Below are 16489 nucleotides of genomic sequence, written 5' to 3' on the forward strand. Positions count from 1 at the left end.
TGCGAGTAGATCAACTGGGGTGAAGTGAGATGACTAAACACTGAAATGAACTGTGACAAGTGTGCTGATGTCAATTCAGCCACAGAACGGCAGCTCCAGCAACACAGCATACACCTCAGGGCTATGGTGGTTCATTGATTTAAGTTTCTGCTTGCAGGCGAAAGTTGCCAGAAGCAGGCTTGCCAATACTGTGCAACTGCCTGGAGACCTGCAAATTTCCTTGGAGACCTCCTAGCTTCGGCTTGCCTTGTGTCATTAGGCTCTGTTTGTACGACTTGACAGCTTTACAGTATGAAAAATTTGTGTGGCTTGTGAAAACTCCCTTGTTCCCTTGACAGTCACTGAAACACAGCTCACTACCCGCAGAGGTCCTCCACTCCACTGCTCTGGGTCACAGAGTTTAATGCACCTTTTTATTTTTAACAGGATAAAAAGACTTCACTGGGTTTAGCTACAGAACAGACAGCAGTGAGAGGAATTGCACCTGATCTCTGTCTCTTAGTTTAGAGCACCTTAAGACAACTTTCTTTGGCGACCTGTTCACAATACTAAATTTAAAAATCAACAAACTACTTCTGTGGATTTTTCTCTACTGGTACTTGTTCTATTTGACAGCATACGAACTGAGAGCATGAATATGAATTAAGGTTGAATGGGTGGTAGAAGCACAGTATAAAACTATTTCAGCCAGAGAGTGTTATTTTGACCACCACCACAGCGTGTAACGGTTAACCCTTCCATTCCAACACGTCAGGACAGAATGAAAATTGCATCCTCCCTGCTCATCAGCCATATCAGCACATATTAGCTGAAAGAAGTCCATCTTCTTCCCAAGCATGTCTTGCAGGATGAGGTTTAACCCCCACTCCCCACCCAGTGTGCCATTATTATTATTATTATTATTATTATTATTATTATTATTATTATTATTATTATTACCTATCTTTTTCCCTGACAGGGACTCAAGATAGCTTACAACTAAAATAAAGGTAAAGGTAAAGGGACCCCTGACCATTAGGTCCAGTCACGGACAACTCTGGGGTTTCGGCACTCATCTCACGTTATCGGCCGAGGGAGCTGGCATACAGCTTCCAGGTCATGTGGCCAGCATGACTAAGCCGCTTCTGGCGAACCAGAGCAGCACACAGAAACACCATTTACCTTCCTGCTGGAGTGGTACCTATTTATGTACTTGCACTTTGACATGCTTTCGAACTGCTAGGTTGGCAGGAGCAGGGACTGAACAATGGGAGCTCACCCCGTTGCGGGGATTCGAACCACCAACCTTCTGATCGGCAAGCTCTAGGCTCTGTAGTTTAACCCACAGCACCACCCGCATCCCTACAACTAAAATAGAAACAGCTAAAACATTGGGGGGGGAATAATTAGAAAACCATAAAATGTTTACAAGAATAATTATGCTCTATTAAAACATACAGATAATTACAACAGAAACATCGCAGCACGAGCCCTTTCCTTAAAAGAAATTCCCATGATGGGGATGAAAAATGGCCTGATTGGCTGAAGATCCGGAATAATGTGTTTTATATCTCTGGCCTGTTTTGTGTCAGGTCAGATGTGCATTGTAGCCAGGGGAAGAGTACTGGGAGCAGAATTAAAACTACAGTCCAGAGTTTCCCCCATCTGCAATACATACACAATGAAAAATTCCCAGGAAATGAAAAAACAACAACACTCCTTTAAAGAAACTCCTCCCCCAGATACATAAACTTCCTTCAATGAAAAGAATGGGAGAACCTAAAGCAATATATGGTGAAAATTGAAGGGAAGTGGGTCATATAGTAAACACATATTTTTTAATAAAACAATACACTTTACCATTGGGGTTGTGCCATTTCATTCAAAGTTGAACTGTGAATCTATTTTAAAATCCCTTCCTCCAATTTGCCTCTCAAAACCCAGAACACTAGAATTGACCCTGGTAAATAAGCACCACTGTAGGAAAATGGAATACATAATTTGGTTCCTGGTCAGAGACCATCCAGAGCTCATCTTTCCTAAGCATCCAGCAATCTGCGATACAAAGTCTGTGGACTACAGGGAGTCCTGGGCCAATGAGCTTCTCTCAGTTCAATTAAAATGTGACATCTGCTTACGGGTGTTATGTTTAAACAGAAGAGCCATGTGATGCTTCCTTAACCTCTTTATAAGAATTTTTTCCCCAAGGAATGGTTGGAAAATCCAGCCTTGTTTCTTCTGCTAACCTTTCAAACTGATTGCAAGAGATACAGATTACAGGTCTGTATTTAAAAATGTTTAAAAACATAAAAAATAAAAAGGAGATTTCTAAAAAAATAACATTCCCATGGTTCAAGCGTCACTAGACATTTCCCATTTGCCTTTAATCCCCAAATAGAACACCAACACAGTTTTAGTGATTCCCACCCCCCACCCCCCCATCTGAAATTATATGCCATCTGACTCAAAATGCATCATGTCACGGGAGGCATCTCAGAACACATTTCTCAGAAAGCATTCTTTGAATACCGCAAGAAGAGCCATAAGGAGAACCAGAATGCCATAGTGCTTATAAGTTGAGTGTTGAGTGTGGTATGGCAAATGAAGTGCCAGAGTTGGACCAGATATATTTTAGCTCAGGGTCACCCAGTGTCCTTCATAGCTGACCAGTGTCATGCAGTCACCACTTTCTCAGCCTAACCAACCTTTTACAGAGACAATAGGGCTGCCCTTGCATATTATCCTGAGTTCCTTAAAGGAAATGCAAGACACTTGGGTGGGGGTGGGGTGTAAATCAGTTCGGGGCTAAATAGAGATTTGGATCCAAGTCTTCAAGCATCAATTCATACATACATATTCAGAGCTCCTTGCATGTGGCAATAGTAACTTGGAAACAGGGAATAGTAGGTTTCAAATTGCTATCCTACACTGCCCTGAAAAAGGAAAGAGAAAGCAAGGAGATCGTTAACGGTGGACCTCCAGACACTAGTGGACGGTAACTTCCATCATCCTTGACCATCAGCCATGCTGGCAGGAGCTAATGCTGAGTCCAGCAGTATCTGGAAGGCCACAGCTTCCCCAGCTCTGAAATAAATAAAAAGCTAAACTAGTAAGCATGTTTTGAACTATAGTGGATTCAACATATAGGTCAAGCATAATGTTCTGGTGTATATTTAACCAAAAAGAAAGAAAAGGTCTCTTGTTTTAGAACAGTGTAACCAGAACATGCTGTGGGCTAAGTTTATTTTTCCTTGGCAAGCTCTTAAGCACAACTTGCTTGCACAGCACTCCCCTCCCCACCCTCCCTCCCACATCTGCCTATTCAGATTGTGCGCTGCTTACTAGCTGCGGATATTCTGTAAGTATAATAAGCTGCATTGCAATGCTAAACATTTTAAAGATTTAAAGAAAAGGAAATGGAAATTCTCTGCACACAGCAGCAGAGAATAACCATTAGAAACACATGGGAGTATGCTTCTTTGACAAAAACTGGCACAATAAAATATAGTGAAGTGCATGTGTGTAAAAATTGACTAATAAAATAAAACTGGCTCAAGATTTGAAGCTGGACTGAAAAGAAATATTTTCTTCAGGCATGTCTGCAAGGATCATGGACAGAGCACTCCAACATAGTCTTTCAAGTCGCAGAGTATCCGCAGTCGTCTGCACAGCTTGTTATTTTGGAGTTAAGCTGGGAAGTCACAGATAGGACACTTCCATATCCAATTTTGCATTAGCACCTTGAAACAGATGTGCAGAAAGTTGCCCTAGAAATCTCCTAACCTTCAGAGTCACCACCTGGCTTTATTGCAAGTGGGGTTGGTAAGAGACTACATCCTTTCTTTGTAACTTTTTTGTAAGCAACTTTGTTATTCCGTGGTTAAAGGGGTGGGGGATAAGTTCCTGAAGAAAGATACTTTAACGTGTTGTTACAATGGAAGGATGAGCTTCCTTTTGAGACATGTACATCAGGGATGTGGAACCTGAGATCCTACAGTCTTCCAGGACTCCCTATCACATCCCTGAGACTCTCCCAAGTCATGTCCATTCTGTAGTCCACATCTCAAAATGGCTCTGCTCTGCACCTTCCAGAGGCTGGAATGTGTCCTTGAATTGTGATAATGATTTGTTTGCCTAAATTGAAGAGAGAGGTGTGTGTATATAGAAACCTCTCAGTTGTGCAAAGCATGCAAAGAAGTGTGCATGCACACGAAAGCTCATACCAATGACAAACTTAGTTGGTCTCTAAGGTGCTACTAGAAGCAATTTTTTTTTAATTTTGTTTCAAGAATGGCATTGTTTGCCCTGCCCACTTTTGATCTGACCCACGCCCACCATGTGGGCTCCAGAAGGTCCCCTATGAGGAAATGCTGAAAAAGGTCCCCTGCTCCTCATACAAGCAAATGCCATAATATTGTTGTGGCGTGTCATACTCGCCCTCACCAGAAGCCATGTAGTTTCACTTTAGTTTTGTGAGAGTATAATGTTGAGTTGGGGATGGACTGCAGGGAAATTCTGGGACTCAAATAAGTGAGAGAGAATGGATGGAATGGCATGTGCTCTGGTAGAAAAGGCAGGCGGGACTTTTGAAGACACAAAGAAAGTAGGAGACTGCAACATCCTGGAAAAGGAAGACTGCCACACACCAATGCTACAAAACAACAACAATATGATGTGAGAACTAAACACAGGGCTTTATCTCATAAAGTTTTCCCAAAACAAGGCTTTTCATATGCTGTGCCATCATCCAACTCACTCTGCTGGTTGTGCCAAAATTATCAGCCTTCTCTGTCCAGTATATTTCTATCAGCTATCACTCCTCTTCAAATCTATGTTCTTTCCCTCCCGTCAGGTCCACGACACTAAAAGCAATTTCTGAACCAATCCCTCAATCAAGATCTAGCAGGACAACAACACATGCTCTTATGAAATAAAGCTATTTCTCTCTCTCTCTCCTGCCCACTGCTTGATGTAATCTTCCTCAATATACAGCACTTTTTAACAGGCTCTGTGTTAACTACGTTAAGGCACATCATCAAATTAAATTAAATACAAGTTAATAATCAAGACTGATCTTGCAACAATGCCAACTGAGGAAAAAATCCAGCTTGTTTGGATAAACTGTGACACCTCTCTTTGGTTTTAAAATGGCAGGTGTGCAAATGGAAATATCCACAGATGGGACTTAGAAGAGTAGACTAAGATTTTCACCCAATCATGATTCTTTCACATAAGATAGAAATCATAAGCTAGATATGGATGCATAGACAGTTATCAACCTACCAGGAAATGGGAGTAGGCCGGTGATTGATTAGGTTCTTATCTTTTATCTATTTGCTGCATGCAGGCAATTCTTCAACAAGTAACTCTAGTGCAATGCTAATCAAATAATCTTCTAAGGCACTTTCGCATCACCTTTTTAAAATGGAAGGCTATGAACTGTGCCCCCAACAGGCTCACTGTTAGCTATCTCACTTTTTTTCTACTGAATAATAAAATAAGAATCTAACAAAGTGATATACAGTATAGTATAAAACGGGGGTGACTTTCCAAAAGTCATTAAACTGCAATTCCCATAATCTCTGACCACTGGCCATGTTGATTGGGGCTGATGGGAGTCCAACACCACCTAGATGGCCACAGGCTCCCCATCTCTTACATAAAACAGAGTAGGCATCCCCAAACTTCAGCCCTCCAGATGTTTTGGACTACAATTCCCATCTTCCCTGGCCACTGGTCCTGTTAGCTAGGGATCATGGGAGTTGTAGGCCAAAACATCTGGAGGGCCGCAGTTTGGGGATGCCTGAAACAGAGTAAACAAGAAACAGGCTTACAATCTTCAAATATGTACACATTATGGTTTACTCTGGTTTCAATGGCTTCCCACCATTGCAGCTTGAAGCTGAGCACGTTAGCCACAAATGTGCATCCTGTAGTTTCTTGAGAAATGCTCCTGTCTGATGTGTTTCCCCTCTAACCAGCTTTCATCCAACTTGAAGATGAAAACAACTATTAAGCTGAGGTGTGTATAGTTCAGACAGCTGTTGTACATGTGCAGACGACAGGGCTTGCCAGCATGGAGAAACAAATTAGGTAATGCATACCAGGTGCATATAGAAATTGCAAATGTGACTTGAGATGCTGGGAGGGAGAAAACAGCCTTTGCTGCATTTTAAGCCACTAAAGTGCACATACTCTTCTATTGGATTAGATGACCCTTGTGGTTTCTTCCAACTCTACAATTCTATGACTCTATGGCAATGGCTATTCGGCAATATTAGAGCAGAGACTGACAAATTTCAGCCATCCAGTTCTGTGTTCACTGTTCAGCTGTAGTCTGTAATGAGCTTTCTACATCCCATTTCAGTCTCCAGTATGTAAACACGAAATATGTGTGCATCTTCTTCATATACATTAAAAGCACCTTTAACACCTCTTAGTATTGTGTGCTCAACTGTGGGTCTTTTGTATTGTAGCACCCCAGTTTGTGGAAGTCCCTCCCAGGAGAAGTTTAGTTGGCCTTCTCATTAAAGCAACATATGAGCTGCTAAGATCTTATTCTGCTACAGCTCCAGTATGGGGATAAAATTCCATCCCTATACTAAATTGTTCTGTTCTGCTCTTGGTTTAAAATGTATGAAATTGATTTTTATTTCCAACTATTTTTACTGTGTTTTCTGTAACTTACTTATTCTGCTAGTAGCTCTGAGTTTATTTTAGAAAGAAGTGCTTTTCTAAACAGAAGAATAGCCTTTTAAAATAAAATATCCTTTGTTTGAAACCCAAGTTTTTCATTTACAGTACAGAGGAAGAAATAGCCTCTGCTGTCATTCAGGACACTCTTGTGATGAGAGTTGCAATTCAAATCCACTTCTGGAGAACACCAGGATGATGAAGGCTGGACTAAAGCTGGACTGTCCCACTGTTTAGGAACTACAACTAAACTGATACAGGATAAGATGCCGCCTGCCTTGTGATGGTTGTGGGTAGGTGATGCAGCTGATATCTGCAATGGTTCCTAGTTCATTTACAGACCTAATTCAAAGTGCTGGTTTTTATGGTCTGGGTCTCATGTGCCCAGGGAGTGCCTTTTACCAAAAGACTCTGCTCTAGATTCCATCTGTTGGGGTGGTAAGTGTGCTATCTACCCGAACAAAGCACAATACCTTTTTGTGGCTGTTTCAGAGTTACGGGATGTGCCCCCCGCCAATAGTGTCAGGAGTAGAAGAAGGCATTACTCCATCAGGCTTCTGGGATTCTTTGTTTTTATATGGTTTTCAAACTGGATCTCATATATTTGGGGGGGTAGGGCAAGCCACTTTCTGAAAATATTTGTTGAAAAGTGGTCATGAAACATTGTAAACAAAGAGCACTTTTAGTGCTGCCTGGAAAGATTCCTTGTATTTTGCAATCATCTGTCCTATTTTTGCAGGTTGTATAATAATATCAACAAGACTGCTAAGAATTTGAATACATTAAGTGTTTTTAGTGGCTGCAGTGAGAGCATTCTATGAAGCAGAACAAACTTTTCACCATCATGTTTGTCACAAACAAGGGAAAAGGCAAAGATCATAGCAGCAGGACAAATTTGAACTGCTTCTCAACTCATTCTCTTAATGGTACAGAAGGATGTTTTTGCATGACTACTGTAGCTTAGAGGGTTCTAGATTCCTTCACATGTGCAGGGACTCCCATTGTCCACAAACTGAACTTTAAAATTAAGTACATACATTGCCAGGCAACAAATAAAGTTAGGGTTGCCATATTTCAAAAAGAGAAAATCTGGACACAAATCCCGGCTATGTTCAGGAAATTCCGGACATATGGCAGCCCTAGATAAGCAACATTAGTGAAACCCCCACTTACTGAGGCTACAGAACAGCTGGGCAGCCTGCAGTGCTCTAGCTCTCATTAGCCTATAAGTCTCACCAACCCTTCCCATTAGTCATTCTGGCTGGGGCTGATGGGAGTTCTGAGTCCAACAAAAGGAGGACCACAGGTTCACTACCCTGCCTTAGATCCAGTAGCAAAGGGCACCAAGAAAAACTTTGCATTAGTAAAATCAAATGGATCTTGCAAAATGACAAAAGATAGCCGGCTACATTCCTCAGGCAAGGCAGAGAACATTATTAAGAGAGCAGATGTGAATTCTCAAATACTCTGCTCTGAGGAGCCCAACCAGCAGATATTTATATATATATATATAAACCAGCTGAAAGGAATGGGGTGGGTGTGTTCCTTTCAGTTTTAGAAAGCTGGATGACATGTTGAGAGGTCTGGCTGTGCAGCACTGCTGTTGCTCTTACAATTGCTTCAGGGGGAAAGCACAGGGAGGAAACAGACAAAGGAATCCCACCCTCCCTTCCCTCCTAGCTGTTGATACAGTTCCTTGCACAATGAAGATGCCCCTGAAGGTGCTGCATGAAGCACAAAGCCATACAGTATGCATGCATTCAGAGACATGTTTACACTCATGCAATGCTTAAATTGAAGGGGAAGGAAGGGGTGGGCGGGGCAACGCCCCTTGGGTATTGGTGGGTTTTGGTTTGCTTTTTGTTTTAAGAAGGGGGGGGTGACAGCACAATGTGGGTAATATAAAGAGAAATCAGGGGTGTGGCTTGCAGGTGTTCACACCCATACCAACCAATAATTCAGGGTACTATGTGCCAGCGCCTTCATTTTCTTAATCCTTTTTTGTGGCAAATCCATCCACGTATATTTAAATACCTTGTCTGCCCCCTCCCTCTCCCCGCTCCACCACAAAAAATATCAAATTCAGCATTCTTGATTGGGTTGAATGATGTAAAAAGAAACAAATAGCCACAAACTTGTGAGCAATTTCTGCAGCATTTCATAACGCAGCCCACAAGGCTCTTAAAACAAAGAGGTGTCAAGAAATGTTCAGTGTTACAACTGGCTCCCCTCCCTCCTTTTTTCAAGCCTTATTAACAGGAAGTGGCTTTCTCTACCAAACTACCGGTATACAACTGATTTTTATTTTTTTGGCTCTTCGCCAAACTCCAGAGAGGCAACACCAACGCTGGGGGAAGGAGCGGGGGCTCATGAGGAGCAATTAAATATTAGTAGTAGTAGTAGTAGTAGTAGTAGTAGTAATGGGCTGGGCTGCCTCATCCACTATCCCAACATGTAAAGGAGCAAAAAAAAAAAAGTCGTGGGACAGTCTTCACCCGTCCGTGCCACTGAATGCAAGCGGGCTTACTTTCTTCGCAAGTTTGTTTCGCCCCGGGATACACCAGCTGCTCCCGGAACCCGTCTATGACCCCCCGACGACCCCCGCCGCTCCCCGGGGCAGTTTCTGCCAGCAGCTATTCTTAGCTAGCGAGGCCACCGGGGGCTTTTCTGAGGGGAGAAAGCCCCAGACGGGGAAGCTGGCAGCCTGCCTCGCGAAAAGTCAACGCGCCGAAAACAACTCACAGTTTTAAAGCATGTTCCGCCCACAGAAAAGGTCGCTGGCTCCAGAGAGCAGCTGCTGCTGCCGCTGCAGAAGAAGAAGAAGCAGAAGAAGAAAAAGAAGAGTAACAATCCGCACAGCCGGCCTACGGGAGGCGGTCACATCTCCGAGGGTCCCTCGCAGAGCCGCCGCCAGAGACAGGCGAGCCGGCACAATCAGCCACTTTTGCACAACCTGCGCGTTTTTTCCCGCAAGCCGCGGAGGACGCCTTAGCCCCGCCTCCGTATTACCATATACAATCAATCACACATCGCGCGGCTAGGCAAAGGACGGCCCCGCCCACACGCCCCGCCGCTTTGTTGCCGCTCGCCCACACGCTGCGCCGCTGAGCTGGAGAGCGACACCTGCAGGGAGCGAGAGGCGGCGCAGGGAGCAGACTTAAGCGCCTCCTGGAGAGGACCTATTGTTTTTACAGTGAATTAAAGGTTGCACGACGCGAGCATCTCGCCCCCACACCCCCGTAGTCCCCTGGCAAGCACGAGCGCGCGTATCCTCGACGGCAGGTTTGACGGGTTGGTTTACGAATTCGGGTTAACATGCCCCAACGAGAGGAGAAACTTCGGGTGTTTAAGTTTAGAGCCGAGTTATTAGGTCCCTTTTATGGTCGGGCTGCATTTCATTTTGCGGTGTCAAACCTGTGGAAGAAACCCCAGAAGGATTTTCTTTTTAACCTGTGTATGTGCAATGGGAATTTGTACCCTTAAATGCCTGGCTGCTGTGCATTTGCCATCGAGTCAGGTGCTTTTCAGGCGCGCCACCAAAAAACAACAACCAGACCTCACAACCATCCCGACCCTCAAAAGGGGAAATCCCCACCCGCGGGATTCGCAGGCCTGAGAAATTCAGCTCCCCCAGTAGAATACAAAAAGGTCGCCAAGCAAATCTCACAACAAACATAAGTGAAATGCATTATACTAGCAACACAGCCACTCAAAAAACCCAACAACTTTAAAGCATAATACAGAGGCAGATTTGGGGGAACGCAACCCGTTCACCCACACTGGGTGCTGCAAGGGGCACCACAACAATGATGAACAATGGAAGGTGAGAGGCAGGGGGTGCGGATTCTAGCATTGCACAGGGTGCCACTGGAATTTTAAAGCCCAAAGTCTGCCACTGATAATAAAATAATAATATTCACACACACCAAAAAAGCCCCACCAGTCCAGAAAAGCCACAGAAACCTTTGGGAAAGAAAAATAAATAATGTTGGAAGTCGTCAAAATACATTAAAGGCATGGTGTCTCTGTCAGGGATGGGTCTGGGGCATGTGGCAACAATATATTGTAATTTTTAATATCCTCATCTACAGTTGCCATGTCCTCATCCTAGTCCTCCAAGTCACGAAGGACAATGCTACTGTTCCTTCCAGAATCAATGCCCTTTCACTGTCAAAGGAGTAAGGTGGAAAAGCGGACAAAGTTGGAAGCACAGCAGCTGCTGCTTTTCTTAGAGCAGGTGTGGAGATGCTTTGGCCTCCTTATGTTGCTGAACTAACTACAAGTCCCATCATGCCTGGTCATGCTTGCTAGGGCTGATGGGAGTTACAGTTTAGCAACAGCTGGAGGGCCAAAGATTCGCAACACCTGCCTTAAAGCATTTTTAAAAATGAGTGGAGAATGTTTGGTCCTCCAGATTTTGGACTCCTACCTAACTTCTTTGAATTTAAATATCACTTTGAGTGTTCAAGGCACTGTGTATGCGGTGATGATTAAATCCGCACTGTAAGGTTGCATTAAAAATTTTTTTTGTATGCTTCTAAACTTGTTGAAAGCCACCTTGACATTGACTGCTATTAGGCCAGGCATCCCCAAACTGCGGCCCTCCAGGTTTTTGGCCTACAACTCCCATGATCCCTAGCTAACAGGACCAGTGGTCAGGGATGATGGGAATTGTAGTCCAAAACATCTGGAGGGCCAAAGTTTGGGGATGCCTGTATTAGGCAATGAACCAATTAAATAAATAATAACTATTATCCCCATATTTCAGAGGGGGGATTGCACCTGGTGGTTTAATTAAGACCACTTGTTCGTTCAAAGCTTGGGTTTCAGCTCACAACTGACACTTAGGTTGTGGACACATTATTAACGGAAAACACAGGGATCAAAGCTGCTTTGGTTTGGGCTGGTGGGGAATATCAAAACACAGCCTTTCTTAAGAAATGACAGAATACATACAGAAAGGAGATGGATTATATATAGCTAACATTGTGTGCACACTGCTTCCCAAACCAATGGTGGGATGGATCCAGTGCTGGATGCAGAGTAAACTGAAGTGTGTATCTTACTATGCAATCCTGTGTGTGTACTTTGAAGCAAGCAGCATTGGGTTCAGTGGGACTGGCTCCCAAGTAAGCATGCATAGGATTGCAGGTTGCACTTACCTGGGGTAAAGTGTCATTTAACTTAATAGGGCTTACTTCTGAGTAGACATGCATTAGAATGCTGCTGTTAGCCAATATGTCAGCACATTGAGTTCACGGTAAAGGAGATTTTACCATGGGAAGTTCTAGCTTACAGCACCCACACAATGTGACACTAGCTTTCAGAGAATTCAATTTAACTGTTCCTATGAAAGTCATGAAAATGTTATTTCTTGATAGTCTTTACTTTGGAAATATTTTCTTTCTTTCTTTCTTTCTTTCTTTCTTTCTTTCTTTTTTGGTCACTCTCTCTAAATTCTTAAATGTGAAGGGACTGACAGGTGTCAGCTAGCATGAGAAGAGGTGAATTTAGATGAGCACATTGCATCTGAAATCCCAGCAGAATTCAGGCAGCCTCCAGAGAAACATACAACCCCATTGTTCCGTTCCCAGCCTTTAATTAACATGGAAATTGGTTTGGTGTTTTTTTTTTAACGTCTCTGATCATGGATTATTTATGATTCCAGATAAGCCAGCCATGAACAAAGAAATGTATCTAAAGCACTAACAACATAAAGGGGGGGGGGATAAAGGAACGTAAAGAACATATGCATTCTTTGTTTCATTTTTTTGTTACTGTTAAAAATAAAACAAGGCAAACACGTGAACATAATCATAATCTTTTCTCAGAGGAATTGATTAAAGGTCAACTGACTGAAGGTTTTTCTTTGTCAAACAAACCTTATGTGCTATGGGCAGGTGAACCACATAATGTGGAATCTATGAGTCGCCTGATGCTGTTGGACTAGAACAGGGGTCAGCAAACTTTTTCAGCAGGGGGCCAGTCCACTGTCCCTCAGACCTTGTGGGGGGCCGGACTATATTTTGAAGAAAAAAAATGAATGAATTCCTGTGCCCCACAAATAACCCAGAGATGTATTTTAAATAAACGGACACATTCTACTCATGTAAAAACACACTGATTCCCGGACCGTCCGCGGGCCGGATTGAGAAGGCGATTGGGCTGTATCTGGCCCCAGGGCCTTAGTTTGCTTACCCATGGAACTACCACTGCCCCTCACCATTGGTCACGGTGGCTGGGGGTGAGGTGAGCTAGGGTCTGACAGCATCTGGTGTCCTCCAATTTTCCCACCACTGGCATAGGTCAAACAGTATCAGGGACATCACTATATATTGTATAACAGGTCAGAATAGAGAAAACTGCTGCCTTTTCACATAAGTGGGAATGTACTGAGGGTACCCTTTATTAGTCACATCCATGTGTTGTGCCATTTCAGAACACATGCTCATTTTTTGTTCCTGTGCATGCTTTCAGACATATTTCTCCACTTAATGAAGAATTACATCCACCTCACTTGAGGGATCATAGCTACAAAACCCCTACCTATATTAACATGGACTGCAGCTTTTCAGGCCTCTGAGCATATGCAGAGTATATTTGTCTCACTTTTCAATAACCAAGTCAGGTGCCCCTCCAGCAAATCACTAGTTGAATGTATCATCTGGGCCTTTATTTTAGGTAAATTGTATCTGGCAACATTGATTTCTTCCTGAAAGGCAAGCTTCTCTATTGTCATTTTACTGAAGTCTCCCGTTTTATGCATCTTTTATATTTCTGTCAAACACAGCCAGCAGTACTGCTGTAGAAGCAATTGCACTTCATGAAGCCCCAAGCAAAACAAAACAAAACCAAACCAGCTTCCTTCTATTCTGCAGGCATAGAATCATCCCTTCTTTTGCTACTCTTTAGCTCCCCAGCTATGTTCAAAATGGTGGTTAAGCTGCAAATACCTTCTGCTAGTAAAAAAAGAAAGAAAGAAAAGAAAGCAAAGAGAAAAGGTAAAATTACATATTTGATCCATAGCTGCCAAGTTATCCCTTTTTTTAAGGGATTTCCCCTTATGCTGAATAGGCTTCCTCGCGAGAAAAGGAAAAACTTGGCAGCTATGATTTGATCATCAACAACAAAAGGGCAGAACTCACAGGTGGGACTGGCAACAGAATGTTGTTATACAGTCAAACCTCTGTTGTCGAATGTAACTCCTATGCCCCATAGAAGACCGTTCGACTTCCAAAACGTTCAACAACTGAAAACTGAAAGCAGAAGCCTCAATGTAATAGGGAAACTCAAAACGGAAGCTGCGTAGCACATTCGACTTCTGAAAATCGTTTGAAAGCCAGAGCAGTTTCTTTCTGGTTTTCAGCGTTCGGGAGCCGAAATGTTCCAAAACGGAGGCACTCGGGAACTGAGGTTTGACTGTACTTTGGCTGATGATACTCCATTTCATTTAGGATGCGGGTAGCGCTGTGGGTTAAACCACTGAGCCTAGGGCTTGCCGATCAGAAGGTCGGCAGTTCGAATCCCCGCGACAGAGTGAGCGCCCGTTGCTCGGTCCCTGCTCCTGCCAACCTAGCAATTCGAAAGCACGTCAAAGTGCAAATAGATACTGCTCAAAATCACCCTCGTGAAGTGAAGCTACGTGCCGACAGTGGATTCCTCCTTTCAAGTAAGGATTATAAATTGGAACCTGTCAGCAAAAAGTTGTATTTGGAATATAAAATCAAGAATTGGCTACAGGGGGTAATTTAAAAAGGAAGTCGATTGCCCCCTTTTGAGAGACTGTGATGCAATGAGTTAACCCTAAGCTGATAAAGTGGGATGCCTTCAATTTACTAGAAAGTGGACTTAAAAACCCTCCTCGGTAGCAGGCACAGGGGAGAGGTTTGAATTAAGTGGAAGTTCCTGCAAAAAATGTGGTATTGCTAAAAGAAAGTCCCTCTGGAAGCTGGACCCGGGTTCCCGGATGGGTCAGTGAATGGTGTTTAGAATATTGTAACAATAAAGAACTTGCTTTAAAAGTATTGGAAAATTTTTGATTAAGACTTTAGAAGTTATGTGGGGGGAAATGTTTTTAAAGGAAGAATTTATCCAGTTTGGACTTAAAAATGGTGCTGGCCACATGACCTGGAAGCTGTACGCCAGCTCCCTTGGCCAATAATGTGAGATGAGCGCCGCAACCCCAGAGTTGGGCACGACTGAACCTAATGGTCAGGGGTCCCTTTACCTTTAATGTTCCATGGGGGGGGGGTGCACAAACTTGGCTTTCCCCAAACCTACTGATTTGAGCAACAGCACTCACTTCTGAACATCAGAAATAGAAACAGTTATTTCTTTATCAGGATGGAAGTTTACCAATCTTGGCAGGTGTGAGCCTTTTTACGTGAGTTGTACAGAACTTTTTCTTCAGGCAGCGCGTATTTTACAAAGTGTTTCTGGAAGATGTCACAGCACTTAACCTAGTCTGCAGTCTGTCTCAGTCTGAAAATGACAGAAGAAAAACTTATTGCAACAGATTAATTCAGAACTGTGCTTTTTAAATGCATTCTAGGCTTTCGTGAACAGATTTTTGTCTGGGCAGCTCTCCAAACTGTTTACATAAAATACCAGTACATAATATAATAATAAATCGACCCTTGGCAACAACAAGACTGAGGGGAGGGGAAATGTAAAAGTTTCTTTTTTAAAATGAAAGATCAGTACAATATTCACTTCTACCAAAGGACTCCAATTATTTTTGAAGCAAACTTTCATCAGAGAAGTATCACACCCATGCCAAAGCAAGTGCATTAATTTTAACCAGGCTTATTATCAGGTTAAGCATGGCCTGAGAATCCCAGTTTGGAAATAAAAAAGACCTTGCAGTTATTCAAATCTGGGTGCTTCCAGGCACGTGTTTATTGGGGGGTTGGTACTCATCCTACATATAAATGCTTTGCAGCATCCACATGCACCTTCAAAAAGGAGCAGACGGCTACTAACTAGAACATTTTTTAAAAAAGTTTTTGTTTCTCTTCCGAAGTAGGAGTTTAGTTGAAATATAGGGAAATCAACTTTACATAACTTGTTGTAAACTAATGGACGGCATATTTTCCTTTTTAACTATTGTGAAGTATTACAGTATATCTATATTTAAAATAGTATCCTCCCCTTCAAGATATACCCCACATTTCTACCCCAAAGTAGACCAAGTAGACCAAAGTATACTACCACCAAGTGAGAACATTAACAACATTGAACTGAGATAGCATTATGTGCATGAGAATGGAAGGGAGTGTAACACAAAGCATCGTCAGCAGGTGATTTGCCTTTGAATGTGATCTGATTCACCCTCTCATTTTTGTTAAAAAGTCATAAAAAGGACCCCTGACAGTTAAGCCCAGTCGCAAACAACTCTGGGGTTGTGGTGCTCATCTTGCTCTATAGGCCGAGGGAGCCAGCGTTTGTCAGCAGACAGCTTCCGGGTCATGTGGCCAGCATGACTAAGCTGCTTCTGGCGAACCAGAGCAGCGCACGGAAACGCCGTTTACCTTCCCGCCGGAGCAGTACCTATTTATCTACTTGCACTTTGACGTGCTTTTGAACGGAGTCCCTGGCAGGAGCAGGGACCAAGCAATGGGAGCTCACCCTGTCGCGGGGATTCGAACTGCCAACCTTTCGATCAGCAACCCCTAGGCTCAGTGATTTAGACCACAGTGCCACTGCATAATCCCATTTGGGTGAGAGAGCAGAATACATTCTTCTCATGCACTTGTTGGGATGGATCTAAAATGTTTCCAGCTCCTGGGAATTAACAGGTTGTCTCCCTGCCACCCTA

At 43.2% G+C, this 16489-nt stretch overlaps 1 protein-coding gene across 1 annotated transcript in view; it reads right to left on the reverse strand.

The window, feature by feature from the left end:
• TP53I11 (tumor protein p53 inducible protein 11) overlaps window positions 1–9608 on the reverse strand; it is a 53441-nt gene extending 43833 nt beyond the window's left edge. The window contains exon 1 of the mRNA XM_035115860.3: window positions 9415–9608. The gene's annotated coding sequence lies outside the window, so the exon portion shown is untranslated. The remainder of the gene's footprint in view (window positions 1–9414) is intronic.
• Between the last annotated feature and the right edge of the window lie 6881 nt (window positions 9609–16489).

Source organism: Zootoca vivipara, chromosome 1 (genome assembly GCF_965207765.1).
Source record: "Zootoca vivipara chromosome 1, rZooViv2.hap1.1, whole genome shotgun sequence".
NCBI classification, from domain to species: domain Eukaryota; kingdom Metazoa; phylum Chordata; class Lepidosauria; order Squamata; family Lacertidae; genus Zootoca; species Zootoca vivipara.